Source organism: Pocillopora verrucosa, chromosome 7, assembly GCF_036669915.1.
Source record: "Pocillopora verrucosa isolate sample1 chromosome 7, ASM3666991v2, whole genome shotgun sequence".
Lineage (NCBI taxonomy): Eukaryota > Metazoa > Cnidaria > Anthozoa > Scleractinia > Pocilloporidae > Pocillopora > Pocillopora verrucosa.
Window position 1 is genome coordinate 7,703,642 of NC_089318.1, and position 22,101 is coordinate 7,725,742.

Below are 22,101 nucleotides of genomic sequence, written 5' to 3' on the forward strand. Positions count from 1 at the left end.
TTGGCCTTCCACGATCTCAAAAAGCGCTTCTTATCTGGGATGTCTTCAGAGGTCAGAAAACACAGAAGGTTTGCTCGAAGTTCTCCTCGCTGAATATAGAAGTCATTTCTGTCCCAGCTAGCATGACACATTTTTTTCAACCCTTGGATCTAACGGTCAATGGACAGGCCAAGAAGTTTTGCAAGAACAAGTTCACGACGTGGTATTCCGCAGAAGTCCAGAAACAAGTGGATAGTGGAATCAATTTTGAAGATGTCGATGTTGATCTCAAACTATCGGTCCTTAAACCAATCCATGCCACTTGGTTGGTAGAGTTGTATAACTTTTTCACCAGCACTGAAGGAAAGGTTTATGTTTTGAAAGGATGGGAAAAAGCCGGAATAAAGGATGTTTTAAATGGAAAAGAAGTGCTACCCCCTGTTGATCCGTATCAAGACATTTACGCAAACGATTAAACGGCGTCAGTCATGCAACTAAACGGCAACATTTTTTTCCTCGGAGTTAGAAGAAAGGAATATTTAATGTAATGGATATTAAGGTCAATTGACCAGTAATAACGTGACTTGCATTCAAGCATGGGCAGGTACATACCGTGCCTTCTAGACGCTGTGAGAACATCTTTCTTGTTACTGTTTACATAATCAGCTGCGTTTCTGTTTATTTGGACATTGTTGATGAAGTTGTTTGATCAAATTTTCAAGGACATGTAAAATAACATTGACAAAGAAATAAATTGTGTCTCACTCAAAAACGCGAAATTAAAGTGAGTCAAAATGCAAAATTTTCGCAAAATCGCGAAAATAAGGTGTCGCGAAATATGCGACTCTCCAAATCGCGAAATTAACATGTCGCGAAAATTTCATGTAATAAGGTACTTAACACCACGAGCTCTTCAAGCGTTTGTTTGTACACCAATATGGCGGATAGCAACGGTTGTCAAGGCTTTGGTCACGTGAGTGAAAACCGAGAATTAGCACAGGTGACACTTTAATCATAAAATTGCAACACATCTTTGACGCCAACGTCATTATGCGAATTAGTATACTGTTACTAGTTTCACAGCTTGCAAACAGTCTTAGAACCTGAGTATTTGCCTAACAGGAACTTGGATGTAGTTTTCAGAGAAGGTGCGAGGAAAACTGGGCGAACCCAATCCGTAAAACTACATAAATGGAGAAAGTCCAAGACAAAACGGAAAGCGGGATCAAGTGAAAAAGAAAAATTAAAGCTCAATCAGCGGGCAAGAGGATACCCTGAACTCTTCCATGCTAAAATTGTTGCATGGGCGACATCCAGCAAACTACCAGACATCAACTGAACATTTTATAGTTTAATATTAGATTTATCACTAGCTCTAAATTTTTTTATGAACACTTAATAAACATAGTACCTTGTTTCTGTAATACAGTAGACCCTCGCTATCTCGAACTCCTGGCTGTCTCAAACATAAACCCATTTCCCTTGGATTTACCAAAAGTATCTCATGCATTTGTACTCTCTTATCTCAAACTTGTTTAACTCGAACTCCCCACTATCTTGAAAAAATTTTGGCTTTACCTGGTTATATCAAATTCTAATGGTGAGAATCATTGGTAAAGGTCAGAAAATGTAAAAACACACCTGGCTATACATGACACTTTTAATCTGTTACAAAGTATGTTTATTTTACTCTATGGTTAAAAGTTGTTTCTGTAACACTTCAATGAATTGTTTCTTCCCTGTGAAATGAAGAGTGCAAAGGAATTGCATACCGTCTCCATCATCAAGGTTTGCTGGTTTGCCTTTCACTGTTATAGTGCATGAATTGTTTTTATCGGCTCAAAGAAAGTAGAAGCTTCATTGTAACTGTATGTATGACAAGCTTGATTGTGTGAAATGTGATACTAAAAAAAAGCTGTCGAAACCAGTGTTGAGATCACCTCAGTTGATGATAAAATGACAGAGAGCGCTAGTTATGTCTAAATGAAAGGTTTTTTGTCACTCCTACACAAGCAAATATGAGGCATTGACAAAGGTTGAAAATGGAATAGCTAAAAAAGGATGTTGTTTCTTATTACAATATAACGTGAAACACGCTTTCGACCTGGCTAAAAAACATAGATAAGATCATAAAAGCCATTGAAAGGGAAGATAAAAGCAAGCAAAAAGAAAGCTCAGAACCAGAAATCACGACAACCTGGACAGAGCCATATATAAGTGGTTTGTTAAAGTGCAAGAGGAAGGACTACCCATCAGTGGTCAAATACTCAAAGAAATGTAATTATGGTAAGTAATTTATGATGTCACTCTATATTATAAAATGAAGCAAGATTGCTTACTCGTCCTCATTGATTATCATAGTATTACCGAGTAAACAAGAAGACAAGAGAGAACAATAACATCACGCTGTCATGCTATCGAGTAAGTATTTATTTCATCTGTGTCTGTCTGTGACCTTGATGATAATTTGTCTTTTCTTAAAGATGCCGCCTGTACGACAATCAAGACGTTTAGCTCAACAAGAGGTGGACGTGGATGATACATCCTACGCCTGTTTTTTATGCCTCATCATGATCGATGTGACGATGCATGCTGCAAAACTGACTCCATGTTGTAGTCGACGAATTCACCGTATCTGTTATCAACATCATATGAACTCGCACGATTGTTGTGGAAATTGTCGAACCCCTTTTGCTGCTACAAATCCTGTCCGTGTACCTGATAGAGAACAACAGCGTCAACAAGCCATTAGAGATTTGGAAGCCTTGTTGGAACCAGGCGCTATTGAAGACTGAATCACTCAAGTAGGTGGATTGGGTGTTTCTTCTAATCTTCAAGAATCATTCGTTCAAATGTCACCTGGAATGTATAAATATCACCTCACTCTAAGAACGTAAATTTTTTGTTTTTTGAGGATGAAGATATTGATGAAATGATTTGGTGTCCTATTTGCACATGTGGGTGGCTAGTTGCTTGGTTGATTGAAGAACAGGTCGATTATTGTCGTGAATGTGCGACTCCATTAAATCTGACTATTTACTTCTGACTACCATTGTAATTTTGTTATTTTTAACTTTCAGTACATGCAAAATTTTCCCGATTCCATGCCATCTACGATGCTACGTATTTATACTTTTCAAGTTCACTTCAATTTACCTACAAAATTGTATTCGCTCATCACTTCCATGAAACATATATTAATACAAAATGATAGTGAAGAAATGCATGAAATATGTTATTGTAGCATCTTTTGTAAATATAGTTTAGACGCTATTTTATAATTTTTTTCCACTTTCCATGTTTGATTTTTTTTCGTTTCGAATTTCAAGATTCGAAACGAAAAAAACGCACAGGAGACAAAAAAGATGTCGTCCGAAAGAGAAGTGGAAAGAAGCAGCACATCGAACATGCAAAGTACACGCTTGAAAAAATGGAAACAGAGGTATTTTTAGACTTCACAGCACAACATCCGGAAATAAAGATTAAACATCGAAAGTTTGAGAGTCTCAAAATAATTTTTGTGCAGTCTGTAAAGGAAAAGGAAGCAAGTACAAACTCAGATGGTGTTTAAAGACTATATGAAATTTAGAAAGGCATTCTTGCGGAGAACTGGTTCTAATCCAATGCTTCCTCAAACCCTAACAGAGGCAGTCAACCTCACCCTTTACGCCATGACAGAAGGCTGCAGCCACCACAAGCTCAAATGCCTCAACAGAGAATGTAACAAGTGAGTAAATTTGGCCTCCACCCTGAAGCAATTTCAGAAGTGACTGGAAAGTGCTACAAATATGTGGGAAAGGGGAAATTTCTGTCCAATGGTCAAGAAAGGAAGAAGATTACTCTAGTGGCACAGAAGACATCACCAGGAGAGTTATTTAAGTACTTCCAGGATCTCAAACAATACCCCCACCACTCATTCATGTCAAGCTCAAAATAGAATAGAAACCCTTAAAGGGGGATTACATTTATTTCTCAATATAGTAAACCCATAGAAGATTGTATCAGACGGATTTCTACCATGTGGTTTCAGACAAATGTTCCAAAACATTGCCCATCGAAGTCCGAATTTCAAAGGTACCTTTTTGTTGCGTAGTTTGTTATTGCAGTTTTTGTAGTTGTGTCTTCCAATTCAGACGATTCTGTTAGTCTCTCTGGCAGCAAATCTGAGCTAGATTTGGATGATATTTTTGGTGAAAGTGACAAGGACGACAACCATTTCGAAGAATTCCTTAATAAAAAAATTCCAGCTGAAATTCAGCGTCAAGGGTTGCGAAAAGCTGACAACTGCCAACATTTTACATCATTTAATGCGGCAAATGCTGGCTCTTCTAGAAATAACACAGAGAAGAACCCAGCAAAGAATTTTTTGAATGAAGAAATTCTTGTCAACATTAACACATGAATCAACAGGAATGCTGCTGAGAAGCAAAGCAAAAATTTGCGGCAGCACAGAACTCCACGGACCCCTGTGGAAAACACAAGTAAGCTTCGAGCATTTTTTGGCATATGGATGGCAATGAACGATTTCATTGAAAAGCCATTGGATGGAGTTCTGCAAGTGACGGGAGGCAAAGAGAGAGAACAATACTTATGTCAATATACCAAATAGAATAACTGTTTCACAGCCCTCATACAGTCTTGGCACTGAAGTATTTGCCCAGCTGAGAGTTGGCTGGAGTTCTGCACGTGGCAGGAGAGTAAAAGAGTAAAAAAACACACCACTACTGTTATCCTGCACATCACATCTTCACCAAAATCAATCCTCAAATAAGCCCACCAATTTTCATTGCAAAAATTGACAATTTCTGATAACAAAACATTCTAGAAAGGTGCTCTTCCTCCAATTATTAACAAAAGGATAGCAGAGGGACCCCCTAGCAGAAGATCCTGATCACACCCTTGTCGATTCAAAGCAGCCTCATGCTGTTTAAGTCTTTCGATTTTAACTGGCATCCTAATAATGGTGATTACAGTTTATGAATTTCAAAAATATAATCCACATTGTCACTAAGAACAGCTCTAGCAATAGGAGGCCCACCTCTCAGATTGGGCAGAGTGATTCATTGTGTTAACAGCGTGTTTCCCAACAAGGACTTGCCAAAGGCTAGAGAGAGTAATGCACTACATATATGCTTGTAAATGCAAAAAGTGACAAAGACCTCTCGGTTTAAGATGCAGAATAGTGCATAATCCATCCTTCCCATATCTTGAGGCAGGTCCTCATAGAAAGATCTCTCCGACCTTCTTACAGACCTTTGCTATGGCCTTTTCTTCTTCCTCCTCAGGAGTTTTTTTTTCTGTTATCCCTTTTGTTTTCCTTATATTTTCTTTTTAAGCAACTACAGCAAGCTGTCTTTCCCCATGAGTTACATGGGAGGATCTCATATATCATGTGTGCTAGTCTAAATTTATTGCTAACTGTCATAACTGCCTGATGAATTTATTGGCATATTGTTTATAGTCAGGTAATAAATTGCGAGATAATACAGTTTTAGGAGTGGTTGGTAGACAAACACAAGATAGTATTGATGCATTTCAGAATTTCTGTGGAATAGCTATCCATGAAAACTAAGTTAAAACTGCTGCAATGTCCAGGGCAACCCATACCATTCTGAAACATCACTCACGCACTCACCAGACTGCTCTCGGGAAAAGGAATCTTGGTGCAGTAACAACAGGGATCTGGCCAAAAGACAAACCATGCACCAATCCAGTAGTCGTAAAAGTTGTGCAACCTGTATTTGGTCAATTATGGGAAAGTATTTTTTGCACGCTGTGAGGATTGCCATGACCAGAATAATAGTGAATGCCTGCATCATGTGATATGGGAAATGACTCCAAAGGAGCAGTTCACCTTCCATATGTAAGTTCATCCAACAGGTGGGATGGCAGAAAATTGATCAGAATATAGATGTGGAGCTCAGGTTACCAAAAAAAGTTTAAGCCAAAGAACATAGAAAGAAGATGAGGACACAAAAATGCAAAAACCAACATGCTTTTGTAGACAGAGAAGTTATTAGGTACAAATCTCAAAGATTTTTATAGGGCCTTTTTTGGTAACATTTAAGAGAATTTTCATGAGTGTTATTAAGAAAAATATACAAAAGGTAATTTAAGCTGCCAAGAGAAGTTTCTAATTTTTGATACACACTGAACAAAGTGCAACCTGTAATTTGTAAGGGGGCCAATTTATATATGTTAACATTATGGTTATCACACAGTTAAAATAGAAAAAGTATTTGTCACTATCAACAACTATACCTCTTGAATATAAATAAACCAGCCTTCCACAGTATGGCTTAAAAGTAAGGCAAGCGACTTGCAATAAATTTCATTGCTCTTGAGGGCTTTCTTGAATGACTTGAGGAACACATACACCCAAAGGAGGGTGGGAAGTGTCAAATTTGGAAGTAATTACTCTGCTTGACCATTCAAGAAGCTATTGGGAATTGTATATCAGAGTTTGTCACAAACACAACTTTGAAACTCATGTTTCTGGGTGCTTGAAATTGTTTTCCTGGATTACCTAGAGTTATCATTGACTCTTTTTGGGTCTCCTTCATTGATTGACAGTTTGTCCCATGACACTTGCACCAAAAGCACTCCTTATACTCAATAACCTCTATGCTTATTAAGTTTTATATTATTTATCTTTCCCATTTGACAAAAAAGGAGTTTAAGGAACAAAGCTGTTGAAAGAATTGCAGGATACAAAAGGGATGTGCCGAAATAAAGAGAATTCTACAACACAGATACCAAGAAAAACAGAGACATTCTGAGCAAAAAAGAAACAACGAATATATAGGGCAAAGGAAACAAACCAGGGGAATAACAATTTGATTTGAAAATATCTGGAGAGGTTGATCTTTCTGATCAACTGATCAAAAACTTTTCTGTTATCAAACAGTCAAGGAAAGCTTGGAAGAAGGAAAGGCTTCAATTGAAAACCTCAGAAAGAACTTCCGATACAAGTCACTTATTGTGTCTCTGACCTGCAACCACACTCCTCTGTGTCTCAACAAACAGGCAGGAATTTGCTGGGAAAAAATGGCACACTGAACGCATTTCTTGGCATTAAGTGAGAGACCAAGATATTTTCAAAGTGTATTTCAACATTTCTGACCGAATTTCATTTGCACATAGAAACTTTTTGAGTTCAACAATGTTAGTTTCAAATGTCATGATTTTCAGAATTTCTGATGAACAAAAATTAAGAAGCGATTCTCCAATTTTGTTACTTTTGAACTATTTATCATATTTACAAGCTGTTATGTTATGAGCAAGGACGAAAGGAAAACTTTACTGATGACAAACCTAAATAATTGTTAACGCTATGACCTGGCAATGCATCAAATATTCTAAAAGTCACATCCAACTGAAAAGAGAAGTTGGATTAGCCATTTACACAAGGAAGCAGACCATTACAGCCGTAGTCAACCAGAGTCAAACAACAAAATCTGTCTAAACAGGAAAGGTTCTGTCCTACTGGGAAAAGATGCACAGTGTTGGTGGCAGCAGCAGATGGTAAATGCTGAATCAAGACAACCTTTAAATTTCTGCATTTCAATGACAACTTTAACATCCCTGAACCTAATGATACACCTAATGATAAACTAGTTAACTTTTGCCCTTCATTAGATCCCTAATTAAAAAGTTTCAGGAAGGAAGTCTATGTACCAACCTAAAACAATATGCAGAGCGCAGTCAATGAGTTTGTCTACCATGGTTGGGGGTTCCAACCTACGACCATCAGATTTCAAGTTTAGCTTCCTCTTGCTCCACTAAATAATGCGTATAAATGTAAATAAAATGTTTAAAGCATCTTTTTCACCCCAGCATTGCAATATTACTGTAAGACAACTAAAAAAAAAAAAAACCTATCAAAATTTTCAATGTTGGAAACAGCATTAAGGTCTTGAAGGGAAGGCTTATCCTCATCCGATTGGCTGAGAGCTCCAGCGTTACCCAGTTACACTCATCAACTAACATGGAAGAATGCACCAAACATAATTCTTTATAATGAACCTATCATTTAAGTATTTCTTCAGCTTCTTTCTCCCTTTTTTTTCTTTTTGCGCAAATGACACCTTAATCATAAAACTGGAACACATTCTTAACGCCAATGTCATGATACTTATAAGTATACTGTTACTAGTTTCACAGCTCACAAACAGTCTTAGCACCTGATCATTTGCCCAGTGGGAACTTGGCTGCAGTTTTCGGAAGAGGCAGGAGGAAAACTGGGTGAACTGATTCTGTACAACCTCATAGATGGGGAAAGCCAAGGACAAAATGGAAAAAGAGGAAAGAAAAATTAAAGCTCACTCAGTCGGCAAGATGATGCTGTTTTGCACTTTGCTGACAGATGTTTTTTAATCAAGCATTTTTTGATTATTTAAGATAAAGCAATTTTTTTTTACCTAAGATATCATGAGCTGTCAAGATTAGTTCATATACGTGGGTTAGATTAAGAAAGCAGCAGTGGGGAATCTGAGATCAGGTGCTTCATTCAAAAAGTGTGTTTTCTGCCTTTGTGCAAGGACTGGAAAATATCGCATCTTAAGCAGGATAACGCCTTACAGAATTGTGAGTATATCAACATTGTACGTATTCTAGAAAGCTTTTTTGTCGCTTCACCAACCAATCTAGTATCTTTTGCCTCCAGTAGCCGTTAAGGTTGGGCTACCTGTATTTGGCATATTAAATGTTCTTTTTGACAGGTTGTGAGGAATGCCTCCACCAGAATAAAAATGAATGCCTGCACCATGTGATATGGGAAACAACTACAAAAGAGCAGTTCACCTTCCATCACGAAAGGGGTGGGATGGAAGAAAATTGATAAAAAAATAGACGTTGGGTGCAGGTTACCAAGAGAAATTTCAGCTTAAAGTGCAGAAAGATGAGGATACAACAATATAGGAAACAACATGCTTTTGTAGACAGAGAAGTTATTAGATACAAATCTCAAAGATTTTATTTGGCCTTTTCATGACATTTAGGAAAATTTTCATGTGTTACTTAGAAAAGTATACGAGACGTAATTTAAGCTGCCAAGTTTGTAATTTTTACTACGCACTGAACAAAGTGCAACATGTAATTTGTCATGGGCTAATTTCCATGTCAAACCTATCGTTACACATAGTTAAAATAGAAATATTCTATCAGCAACAACTGTCTCTAAAATATTCATACACCAACCACCCACAGCATTGTTTAAAAGTGATGCAAGGGAATTGAAATAAATTTCACTGCTCTTGGAGGCTTTCTTGAATGATTTAAGGAATGCATACACCCAAAGGTGGGTGGGTAGTGTCAAATTTGGTAGTACTTACTCTACTTGACCATTCAAGAAGCTATTAGGAATTATATACCAGAGTTTGTCACAAACGCAACATTGATACTCATGCTTTTGAGTGCTTGAAATTGTTTTCCTGGATTACCTAGAGTTATCATTTACTCTTTTTGGGTCTCCTAAATTGATTGACAGTTTGTCTCATGACACTTGCACCAAAAGCACTCTTTATACCCAGTTTCCTCTACACTTATTAAGTTTTAAAGTATTTACCTTTATGGTTAGACAAAAAAAGGAGTTTAAGGAACAAAGGTGCTGAAAGAATGGCAGGATACAGAAGAGATGCACTGAAATAAAAAAAATTCTATGGCCCAGATACCAAGAAAAAACCGAGACATTCTGAGCAAAAAAAAAAAGAAAATATTTGCTCGCGAATAGGATTTTTATGCTTTTTTCCCCGATTATTAATGTTCTATTATTGTGATATTTGCTGATATATGTTAGTCACGTGTAGAGAGCGTTGCATGACAATGCAAGATGCGTGACAGGCCTGGTTAAGGGGTGCGAGTATTGCAATGTATTGACCCCCCACCTTTTGTGGAGTCTAATACTCGTGACAGAATTCACAGAGTCATTCACTTCAGATTTCTTCGCAAGTGACACGTTTGTTTGTACCCCACCTCCTCCCCTCATTCCAGCCACATGTCTTTGTTTTAGCTCAAGTTAATAGTTGATTTTGTTGGCGTTTTTTTTTTTCTTTTTTCTTTTTTCTTCTTTTTTTTCAGCCCTCACCTTTACTGGGCAAGCTATTTTTCCCACATTCAAATATTTTGGGTAATAATTGATTCAGTTTTGATTACTGATTAAACCGGCTTTGGGCCTTTGCCCTCAGCCATTTTTACTCCAGATCAATGTGTTTGTGTGATTTTTATGTGCCCAGTAAACGAGCCCGGGAGATGCAGCCCAGTATTTTAGTAACTTAGCAAGCTGGATAGGGGGAAAAAGCATAAAAAAGAATGTAGAAGGCAAAGAGTAGATATTGACTTTCGTGAAGAAACAGGAATAAATGTCAATGCAAGAAACCTGAAACCTTGCCTGTGGTACAGTTAGGTCCAACAGGGTAGACTTGCCAAGAGAGATTTGTGGCTTGGAAGAAAAGGCAGTGAAAGAATTCCCTCAACCAGGTCTAATTGGCCTCTATAACACCTTTGTGGGCGGTGTAGATGTGTCTTACCAAAGAACTGTTGCATATGCCAGACTAATGAAGGGAGCAGTCTGGTATTACAAAATGTGTTTTTCACATGTTAGAGGTGTGTATCAAATGCACACCTTCTCCAAACGAAATCCCCCAATCATTCCAATAAAAGAGCTCTAAAGTTCAGAGAGGAGCTGGTCAGTGCACTAGTTCAAGGCAAGTGCTTTCAAAAGGACACAGGATTCATGCAAGCTCTCGTTGCAATCCCTGACGTAAGGTTCAATCGGGATCATTTCCATTACCCTGTGATCAATGACACACCGTCAACTTGCAAAGTACATTTACAGAAAGTGAAGACAATATACAGCTGTGCTATTTGTGGTGTTAGATTGTGCCCTGTGCCTTGTTTTGAAAGGTATCACACACTGCAAAACTATGTTTATGGTGATGAAAGTCGTGATAGCCCCAGTGGCCAAAAGAAGGGAGAGGGAGGCCATATCAAAGAGGAAGAAGAAGATCTTTGAGAAATTTTTTAGTGTAAAAGAGCAATTATTATGTGTTGTAGAAGCACTTGACTTATGGTTGTATGACCCATAGAAGCACTCTTTCCATGTTTTCAATATTTTTATTTCCGTTTTTTACTTTATTTTTTCTTTATGATGGGTTATCAAGACTGTTTTAAATTCTCACAATAGGGTTTTAATGCTCAAAATATAAGTTTAATTATATGTTGTAATATTATCATTTGATAGAAACTTTGATTAAAAAAAACCTTCAAGATGCAACAAGAAATATGAAAAATCGGTGTGAAACAATTACTGATCTCCACATTCTGCTTAGTTTGGTAGCCTCATGAGAGTGAAAAGTTAAAAGTGTAAAGAAAATTGCTCAGGTCAGAGAGCGAAGGCAAGCAATCTGAGAGTTGTCAAAGCGGCCAGTACAAACAAGGGCAGGTAGCAAGAAAACAGAGCAGAAAGAGAGGGTGAAAAAGCAAAGAGAAAAGGCATGAGCAGAGCTGCAGGAAAAAAGAGAGAAAAAAAAGGCAACAAACAAGGGAAAGAGTCCGTAAATACCGCCAAAGAAAACTAGCAGCAAGTGTAAAAGAACAAGCAACAGAAGCGGCAATGAATCTTTTTTATTCAATGATTGGTTACTTTCGATCCTAAATTCTCTGCATGCTTCTGTATGTTTTGATCGCTTGAAGTGTCGTTGGAGATTTTAAGTGGAGCATATGAATGTATACACTACAGGTTGCTTGATGGATTATCAGGTTTTTCCTTTTTCATTGGTCATGTTTTCAGTAGTTTTTTTTCCATTGAAGCGAACCAGTTCAAGTAGTTTCACACTTCTGGCAAAATATCAAAAAAAGAACTAAAACCAAATTGTAAATCATCTCATTGCGCTTTCAAAGACAGAAGGCCTTTTGTAGGTTTAAGAGTTATCTCACATTCAAATAATTTGTTTTAGAGAGGTTTCTGCACTTCTTTTGACTATCAATATAATTTTTGTACATACTTATGGGCTGTTACTCGTTTAATATCATAAATGTTGTAGAATTGCAGTTCAAAATCTGAAGATGAGGCATCAGACTTTAACAGTTATTTTTTTTAATTTACCAGTCATTGTTAATAGAGGGAAACCCACCAAATATGTCATTGTAGAATAAACTTTGTAAACCAATTTCAACTTTGTGTGGTGATATATTCAGCCCTAATTGTTTGACACAACTTGGAAGCCTTGGGAAAGGGGTGTGGCCTTTTCAATATCAATCAAAATGTATCAATTTAGCAGAGACACTGCCTCAAGGTATGAAGCACCCTAAACAAAATCCTTACCCTATCTCAAATTAAACGATTTTCTCTTCCTTTTGACACTGAACAAAAATTCAACACCATGTCTTGAACCAACCATAGAATATCAAGTGACATGAAATTAATGTAGCATATTTCCATAGGTACGTTCTTGGCCACTTTAAGAACACCTATCAACCTTTTCAAAGGCAAGATTTATGAAATCAGTGGATCTCAGCATACACAAAAATCAAATAACAGAAAAGAAATGGGAGTAAAAAAAATGAATCCCACAGGCAAAGGGAATGAGAAGACGAGGCAAGGAAACCTCACAAAGATTTCCACTTGTTGCAGCTAAAAGAAAACATAACACTTAAGACCTCTAATTTTTTTAGCACTTTCATTCCCAGTTATTTTTACATTTTTTTAGCACTTTCATTCCCAGTTATTTTTACAATCAAAATGTAACTTTCCTTATGTTAAAAAGAATGCTTTTGATCTGTGTAGCAATTGTTCCAAATTTGACATTTTTTATTTATCAGCTTACATATTTGTTAACTATTCTATTAAAACTCTCCCAGTTTATTTCCGTTCCTTATTTTGCTTTACGCCGAGCAGATGAGTGTATACACTACAGGTTGCTGGATAGATTATCAGGTTTTTATTGGTTTCAGTGGTTGTGTTTTCAGTAATTTTTCACACTTCTAGCAAAATATCGAAAAAATAATTATAACGAAATTCAAAATCAAATTGTCGCCCTTTCAAAGATAGAGGGCTTTTATGTAGGTTATTGGTGTAAGATTTATATCACATTCAAACAGTTTGTTTTAGAGAGGTTTCTGCTCTTCTTTTGACTATCAATATAATTTTTGTACATACTTATGGGCTTTTATTTATTTGATATCATCAAATGTTGTAGAATTCCAGTATAAGGCATCAGACTTGACCAGGTAATATTTTAACTTACCAGGTATTGTTAATAGAGCCAAACCTCCCAAATTTGTCATTGTACAATAAACTTTGTAAACCGATTTCAACTTTTTTTGATTTATCAGCTTAAATATTTGTTGACTGTTTAATTAAAACTCTTCCAGTTTATTTCTGTTCCTTATTGTCCTTCAATTGCCCCCTTACTCCATTGAGGATATGTGATTTGTTTATTACTGTAATTTAGAAGTGTAAGTGAGTGTACGTACCACAATGAGTAAGTAAGATGGTGACTAAAAATATAATTACTATCAGTTTTCTTTTCTTACAAATAAATACAAATAGCCACAAACCTAATAGACAGAGAGCATTGCAATCATAATTGCACTTTATGAAATCTGATGTAAGTAATGTATTAATAGTAGTGCAAGTACAAAAGTTGGTTTAATATAACTTATGTACCGTAATTAATCTATTGTATACCAAATTTTAAACTATTTTTATTGGCATCATTTAGTATTTTTTGGTAGTGTAAGTTGTTAAAAGCATAGGTAGATAAAAAAAAAAATTTGTAGTTTGATTTCTACTTAAAATTGCAAGACAATGCTAATTAGCAAAGGAACAAGGAGGTTGTGCCTTGATTGCATATTGTAGGAAGGGTCAAAGAAACAAAATTGAGCATGTAATCTCTTATTTGACAATAATTTTTACGTATATTTGCATGTGTGTATACTTCATTAGTACAACATACCTTTCTTATTAATGGGGATGACCCTAAGGCCCTTAATGGAAGGGGACCCTTGGCCTCTGGTGAATAAAGTCTTTCTCATTATGCTCCTCTAAAACCTGTTTTACCACTACTTTAACCGACACCAACACCAACGATATCATTTCCACAATTGACACTATCACCATTGTCTCCAGTGCCTTCAACACCACCTAGGGCATCATCTTCAGCACCTTTGTCAAAGACACCACTGCCACCAAAAATAAGTGTAGTCCATTTATGTAGCACTCCATGCCATAAAGCCTAAAGCCAATCATAAATCATCTCATGGCACCAGTGTACTGCATAGCAACAGGAAGAAATGGTGGAATGGTTTGACACCCTAATTACAGAAATTTGTGGTCCCACAGAATCAGCTAGCCCCCTTGTAAAAACCCATGAGATTCAACAACCAGCTCCACCATCCACTACATCTTTGGATGCGTCTACTACATACATGCCATCAGGGGAACACACAAGAGAGGACATGCTCCTTTCAATGTGGCTGCAGTCTGCATCCACAAAAAAAATTTGCAGTACATCTTGTGCAGCACTGCTTTTTACTACAAAGATTAGATGGATGCAATGGAAGAGGAATTGGGAACAAGCTTACCCTAAATCCAGTAAAAATGGAAAAGACCAGAAAATAATATTTAAAGCATTTCCTTTGTAGCTAACACAACAGCTGTGATGTGACTTTCATAAAGCCATTGACAGTTTTCTCTGTCATAGGAATATGTAGGATCAGGGACACCCTAATTAGTATATAGATAAACTGCTGTTTGTTTGTGTTCTAATTTTTTCACAGTTAAAAAATGTCATTTAGTTTGATTTTCTACTATAAAATGAGCTAGGTTATGACGAGAATAAACTATTTGGGTTGATGCTATTTTCTCCGAGATATTTGATGCCATATTCAAACTTTGAAAGCATGGCTAGAAAGATCTTGACATTATTGTCTACATAGGGTCAGGCCTTTTCTTGACTATTTAACGTGTAACTTTCACACTGAAACTTTTTTACTCGATGATTGGTTACTTTCGATCCTAAAATCTCTGCATGCTTCTGTATGTTTTGATCACTTGAAGTGTCGTTGGAGATTTTAAGTGGAGCAGATGAGTGTATACACTACAGGTTGCTTGATAGATTATCAATTGTTTTTTTCATTGGTCATGTTTTCAGTAATTTTTTTTTCCATTAAGGCGAACCAGTTCAAGTAGTTTCACACTTCTGGCAAAGTATTGAAAAAAGAATTTTAACCAAATTGTAAATCAACTCATCGCGCTTTCAAAGAGAGAAAGCCTTTTGTAGCTTTAAGAGTTATCTCACATTCAAGTAACTTGTTTTAGAGAGGTTTCTGCACTTCTTTTGACTATCTATATAATTTTTGTACATACTTATGGGCTGTTATTCGTTTAATATCATAAAATGTCGTAGAACTGCAGTTGAAAATCTGAAGATGAGGCATCAGACTTGAACAGTTGATAATTTAATTTACCAGTTGTTGTTAGGAGAGTGAAACCCACCACATTTGTCATTGTAGAATAAACTTTGTAAACCAATTTCAACTTTGTGTGGTGATATATTCAGCCCTAATTGTTAGACACAACTTGGAAGCTTTGGGAAAGAGGTGTGGCCTTTTCAATATCAATCAAAATGTATCAATTTATCAGAGACACTGCCTCAAGGTGAGGGTATGGAGCACCCTAAACAAAATCCTTACCCTATCTCAAATTAAACGATTTTCACTTCCTTTTAACCCTGAACAAAAATTCAACACCATGTCTTGAACCAACCATAGAAAAAGTTGAAATCGGTTTACAAAGTCTTTGTAAACCGATTTCAACTTTTTTTGATTTATCAGCTTACATATTTGTTAACTATTCTATAAAAACTCTTCCAGTTTATTTCTGTTCCTTATTGTGCTTCAATTGCCCCCTTACTCCATTGAGGATATGTGATTTGTTTATTACTGCAATTTAGAAGTGTAAGTAAGTGTACATACCACAATGAGTAAGTAAGATGGTGATTAAAAATATAATTATAATCTTTGTTTTCTTTTCTTACAAATAACTACATGTAGCCACAAACCTAATAGACAGAGAGCATTGCAATCATAATTGCACTTAATGTACTCTTGTGTAAGTACTGTATTAATAGCAGTGCAAGTACAAAAATTGGTTTAATATAACTTATGTACCGTAATTAATCTATTGTATACCAAATTTTAAACTATTTTTATTGGCATCATTTAGTCCTGTTTTTAGTGTAAGTTGTTAAAAGCATATGTATAAAAAAACATTTTATGGTTTGATTTCTACTTAAAATTGCAAGACAATGCTAATTAGCAAAGGGACAAGGAGATTGTGCCTTGATTGCATATTGTAGGAAGGGTCAAAGAAACAAAATTGAGCATGTAATTTCTTATTTGACAAAAATTTTTTTACGTATATTTCTATGTGTGAATATTTCATTAGTACAACATACCTTTTCTTATTAATGTGGATGACCCTAAGGCCCTTAATGGAAGGGGACCCTTGGCCTCAGGTGAATAAAGTCTTTCTCATTATGCTCCTCTAAAACCCATTTTGCCGCTACTTTAACCGACACCAACACCACCAATGTCTTTTCCACAATTGACACTATCACTATTGTCTCCAGTGCCATCAACACCACCTAGGGCACCATCTTCAGCACCTTTGTCAAAGACACCACTGCCACCAAAAATAAGTGTAGTCTGTTTATGTGGCACTCCATGCCATAAAGCCTTGTCCCACAGAGCCAGCCTTACAGCCAATCATAAATCATCTCATGGCTCCAGTGTATTACATAGCAACAGGAAGAAATGATGGAATGGTTTGACACCCTAATAACAGTAATTTGTGGTCCCACAGAATCAGCTAGCCCCTTTGTCAAAACCCATGAGGTTCAACAACCAGCGCCACCATCCACTACATCTTTAAATGCGTCTACTACATATGTGCCATCAGGGGAACACACAAGAGAGGACATCCTCCTTTCACTGTAATTGCAGTCTGCATCCACAAACAAGTTTGCAGTATATCTTGTGCAGCACTGCTTTTTACCACAAAGATTAGATGGATGCAATAGAAGAGGAATTGGGAAAAAGCTTACCCTAGATCCAGTAAAAATGGAAAAGACTAGAAAATAATATTTAAATCATTTCCCTTGTAGCTAACACAACAGGAACAGCTGTGACGTGACTGTCATAAAGCCATTGACAGTTACCTCTGTAATAGGAAGATGCCTGAACAAATACACCTTAATAAGAAAATATATAAACTGCTCTGTGTTTGTGTTCTAATTTTTTAATCATTAAAAATTTCATTTAGTTTGATTTTCTACAATAAAATGAGCTAGGTTATGATGTGAATAAACTATTTGGCTTGTCACTATTTTCTTTGAGATATTTTGATGCCATATTCAAACTTTGAAAGCGTGGTGAGAAAGATCTTGACATTATTGTCTACATAAGGTTAGGCCTTTTCTTCACTATTTAATGTGTAACTTTCATACTGAAACTTTTTTATTCAATGATTGGTTACTTTCGATCCTAAATTCTCTGCATGCTTCTGTATGTTTTGATTGCTTGAGGTGTCATTGGAGATTTTAAGTGGAGCAGATGAGTGTATACACTACAGGTTGCTTGATGGATTATCAGGTTTTTCTTTTTTCATTGGTCATGTTTTCAGTAATTTTTTTTTCCATTGAAGCGAACCAGTACAAGTAGTTTCACACTTCTAGCAAAATATCGAAAAAAGGAACTTAAACCAAATTGTAAATCATCTCATCAAGCTTTAAAAGTCAGAAGGCCTTTTGTAGGTTTTTTTGCAGTTCAAAATCTGAAGATGAGGCATCAGACTTGAACAGTTGATAATTTAATTTACCAGTGGTTGTTAGGAGAGTGAAACCCACCACATTTGTCATTGTAGAATAAACTAAATATGTAAACCAATTTCAACTTTGTGTGGTGATATATTTAGCCCTAATTGTTAGACACAACTTGGAAGCCTTGGGAAAGGGGTGTGGCCTTTTCAATATCAATCAAAATGTATCGATTTATCAGAGACACTGCCTCAAGGTGAGGGTATGGAGCACCCTAAACAAAATCCTTACCCCATCTCAAATTAAACGATTTTCACTTCCTTTTAACACTGAACAAAAATTCAACACCATGTCTTGAACCAACCATAGAATATCAAGTGACATGAAATTAATGTAGCATATTTCCATGGGTATGTTCCTGGCCACCTTAAGAACACCTGTCAACCTTTTCAAAGGCAAGATTTATGAAATCAGTGGATCTCAGCACACACAAAAATTAAATAACAGAAAAGAAATGAGAGTAAAAAAAAAATGAATCCCAAAGGCGAAGGGAATGGGAAGAGGAGGCAAGGAAACCTCACAAAGATTTCCACTTGTTGCAGCTAAAAGAAAACATAACACTTAAGACCTCTAATTTTGTTAGCATTTTCATTCCCGGTTTTAAGAATTTTTTTACGACTTTAGAATCAAAATGTAACTTTCCTCATGTTAGAAATGCTTTTGATCTGTGTAGCAATTGTGCCAAATTTGACATTTTTGATTTATCAGCTTACATATTTGTTAACTATTCTATTAAAACTCTTCCAGTTTATTTCTGTTCCTTATTGTGCTTCAATTGCCCCCTTACTCCATTGAGGATATGTGATTTGTTTATTACTGTTATTTAGAAGTGTAAGTGAGTGTACGTACCACAATGAGTAAGTAAGATGGTGACTAAAAATATAATTAAAATTACCGTTTTCTTTTCTTACAAATAAATACAAATAGCCACAAACCTAATAGACAGAGAGCATTGTAATCATAATTGCACTTTATGTACTCCGATGTAAGTAATGTATTAATAGTAGTGCAAGTACAAAAGTTGGTTTAATATAACTTATGGAATGGAAAAGACCAGTAAATAATATTTAAAGCATTTCCTTTGTAGCTAACACAACCGGAACAGCTGTGATGTGACTGTCATAAAGCCATTGACAGTTATCTCTGTCATAGGAATATGTAGGATCAGGGACACCCTAATTAGTATATAGATAAACTGCTGTTTGTTTGTGTTCTAATTTTTTCATAGTTAAAAATGTCATTTAGTTTGATTTTCTACTATAAAATGAGCTAGGTTATGTTGGGAATAAACTATTTGGGTTGATGCTATCTTCTCTGAGATATTTTGATGCCATATTCAAACTTTGAAAGCATGGCTAGAAAGATCTTGACATTATTGTCTACATAGGGTCAGGCCTTTTCTTGTCTATTTAACGTGTAACTTTCACACTGAAACTTTTTTATTCGATGATTGGTTACTTTTGATCCTAAATTCTCTGTATGCTTCTGTATGTTTTGATCACTTGAAGTGTCGTTGGAGATTTTAAGTGGAGTAGATGAGTGTATACACTACAGGTTGCTTGATAGATTATCAATTTTTTTTTTTCATTGGTCATGTTTTCAGTGATTTTTTTTTTCCATTGAAGTGAACCAGTTCAAGTAGTTTCACACTTCTGGCAAAGTATTGAAAAAAGAATTTTAACCAAATTGCAAATCAACCCATCGCCCTTTCAAAGAGAGAAGGCCTTTTGTAGGTTTAAGAGTTATCTCATATTCAAGTAACTTGTTTTAGAGAGGTTTCTGCACTTCTTTTGACTATCAATATAATTTTTGTACATACTTATGGGCTGTTATTTATTTGATATCATCAAATGTTATAGAATTGCAGTTCAAAATCTGAAGATGAGGCATCAGACTTGAACAGTTAATATTTTAATTTACCAGGTATGGTTAATAGGGCGAGACCTCCCAAATTTGTCATGGTAGAATAAACTTTGTAAACCGATTTCAACTTTTTTTTATTTATCAGCTTACACATTTGTTAACTGTTCTATTAAAACTCTACTAGTTTATTTCTGTTCCTTATTGCACTTCAATTGCCCCCTTACTCCATCGAGGATATGTGATTTGTTTATTACTGTAATTTAGAAGTGTAAGTAACTGTCCGTATGACTACGAGTAAGTAAGATGGTGATTAAAAATATAATTATAATCATTGTTTTCTTACAAATGAAAACAAATAGCCACAAACCTAATAGACAGAGAGCATTGCAATCCCAATTGCACTTTATTTACTCTGGTGTAAGTAATGTATTAATAGTAGTGCAAGCACAAAGTTGGTTTAATATAACTTATGTACTGTAATTAATCTATTCCATACCAAATTTTAAACTATTTTTATAAGCATCATTTAGTTTTTTTTTTTTTTTGTATTGTAAGTTGTTAAAAGCATATGTAGATAAAAAAAATTTTTTGGTTTGATTTCTACTTAAAATTGCAAGAGGATGCTAATTAGAAAAGGAACAAGGAGGTTGTGCCTTGATTGCATATTGTAGGAAGGGTCAAAGAAACAAAATTGAGCATGTAATTTCTTATTTAACATTAATCTTTACATATATTTGTATGTATGTATATTTCATTAACAACATACCTTTTCTTATTAATGGGGATGACCCTAAGGCCCTTAATGGAAGCGGACATTTGGCCTTAAATGAATAAAGTCTTTCTCATTATGCTCCTCTAAAATCCGTTTTGCCGCTACTTTAACCAACACCAACACCACCAATGACTTTTCCACAATTGACTCTATCACTATTGTCTTCTGTGCCATCAACTCCACCTAGGGCACCATCTTCAGCACCTTTGTCACAAACACCACTGCCACCAAAAATAAGTGTAGTTGTGTTGCATAGCAACAGGAAGAAATGATGGAATGGTTTGACACCCTAATTACAGTAATTTGTGGTCCCACATAATCAGCTAGCCCCCTTGTCAAAACCCATGAGGTTCAACAACCAGCTCCACCATCCAGTACATCTTTGGATGCATCTACTACATACATGCCATCAGGGGAACACACAAAAGAGGACATCCTCCTTTCACTGTGGTTGCAGTCTGCATCCACAAAAAATTTGGAGTACATCTTGTGCAGCACTGCTTTTTACCACAAGGATTAGATAGATGCAATGGAAGAGGGATTGGGAACAAGCTTACCCTAGATCCAGTAAAAATGAAAAAGACCAGAAAACACAACAAGAACAGCCATGATATGACTGTCATAAAGACATTGACAGTTATCTCTGTTATAAGAAGATGTCTGATCAGGGACACTCTAATTAATATATAGATAAACTGCTGTTTGTTTGTTTTCTAATTTTTTATCACTTAAAATTTCATTTAGTTTTATTTTCTACTGTAAAATGAGCTTGGTTATGATGTGAATAAACTATTTGGGTTGTTGCTATTTTCTTTGAGAGATTTTGATGCCATATTTAAAATTTGAAAGTGTGGCTAGAAAGGTCTTGACATTGTTGCCAGACACTTGCATAATTTGCTAATGAACTTTAGTCTTTTGAAGCATACTTGATTTTTACACGATTTTCTCATGTTTAACACTAAGAATTACCGTAACTTGACATGTCAAGGTTATTGTGTTAATCGCATTGAGGAATTTTGTCATTTTTACGATGGCCAATTTACGTTTTAAATTCAGTTGTTAACACTAAATTACCTTTCTATACCGTGGAAATTTCACAAGACAACAAGGAAAACGTCAAACAAAACATTAGAGGGTTTCCACGTCCAACGATAGAAGTAAGCCGAAGTTAAGCCATCTGCGCGCTTTCATATAATCTAGGCGGGAAATACACGTTAACAATGGTAAAAGACACGCATTTAAGCTTGAATTAAAGCTTATAGTAAGCTCACCTATGTTTTAACTTGTAGGTCCGTGGTTCAGAGAGCTCGAGTCGTCTTCGGCATAGAAACGGCTCCATTTACATCTGATCTTGAAGTGTTGCCTCCGGAAAGCTGAAAAAGGCAAAAGCTACGTTAAAAAATGAATTCAAATGACTTATTCAATGATTTTATAAGCTTAATATTTGCGTACAGTCGACAAACACTCACCAAGTAATTGCTAAAGTTGTGTAGCTCTCGATCAAGTTTGTAATGTAGCAATTAAGAATAGTTATGGGATATTCCACCCAAGAGCAAGAGCAGTTCCTTTTCAAGGTCCATGATTGGTTTAGATCAGATGTCCGACGGGGGA

At 35.9% G+C, this 22,101-nt stretch overlaps 1 protein-coding gene and 1 long non-coding RNA gene across 2 annotated transcripts in view; both read right to left on the bottom strand.

The window, feature by feature from the left end:
• Positions 1 to 22,101, bottom strand: part of LOC131774377 (uncharacterized) — a 262,621-nt gene that overhangs the window by 87,279 nt on the left and 153,241 nt on the right. The window lies entirely within an intron of this gene.
• On the bottom strand, positions 1,407 to 22,034 carry LOC136282088 (uncharacterized). Its single transcript, XR_010718081.1, has 3 exons — positions 21,960 to 22,034; positions 21,762 to 21,863; positions 1,407 to 2,697 (listed from the first exon to the last, which is right to left on the bottom strand). It is a non-coding gene; the product is annotated as an uncharacterized lncRNA (long non-coding RNA).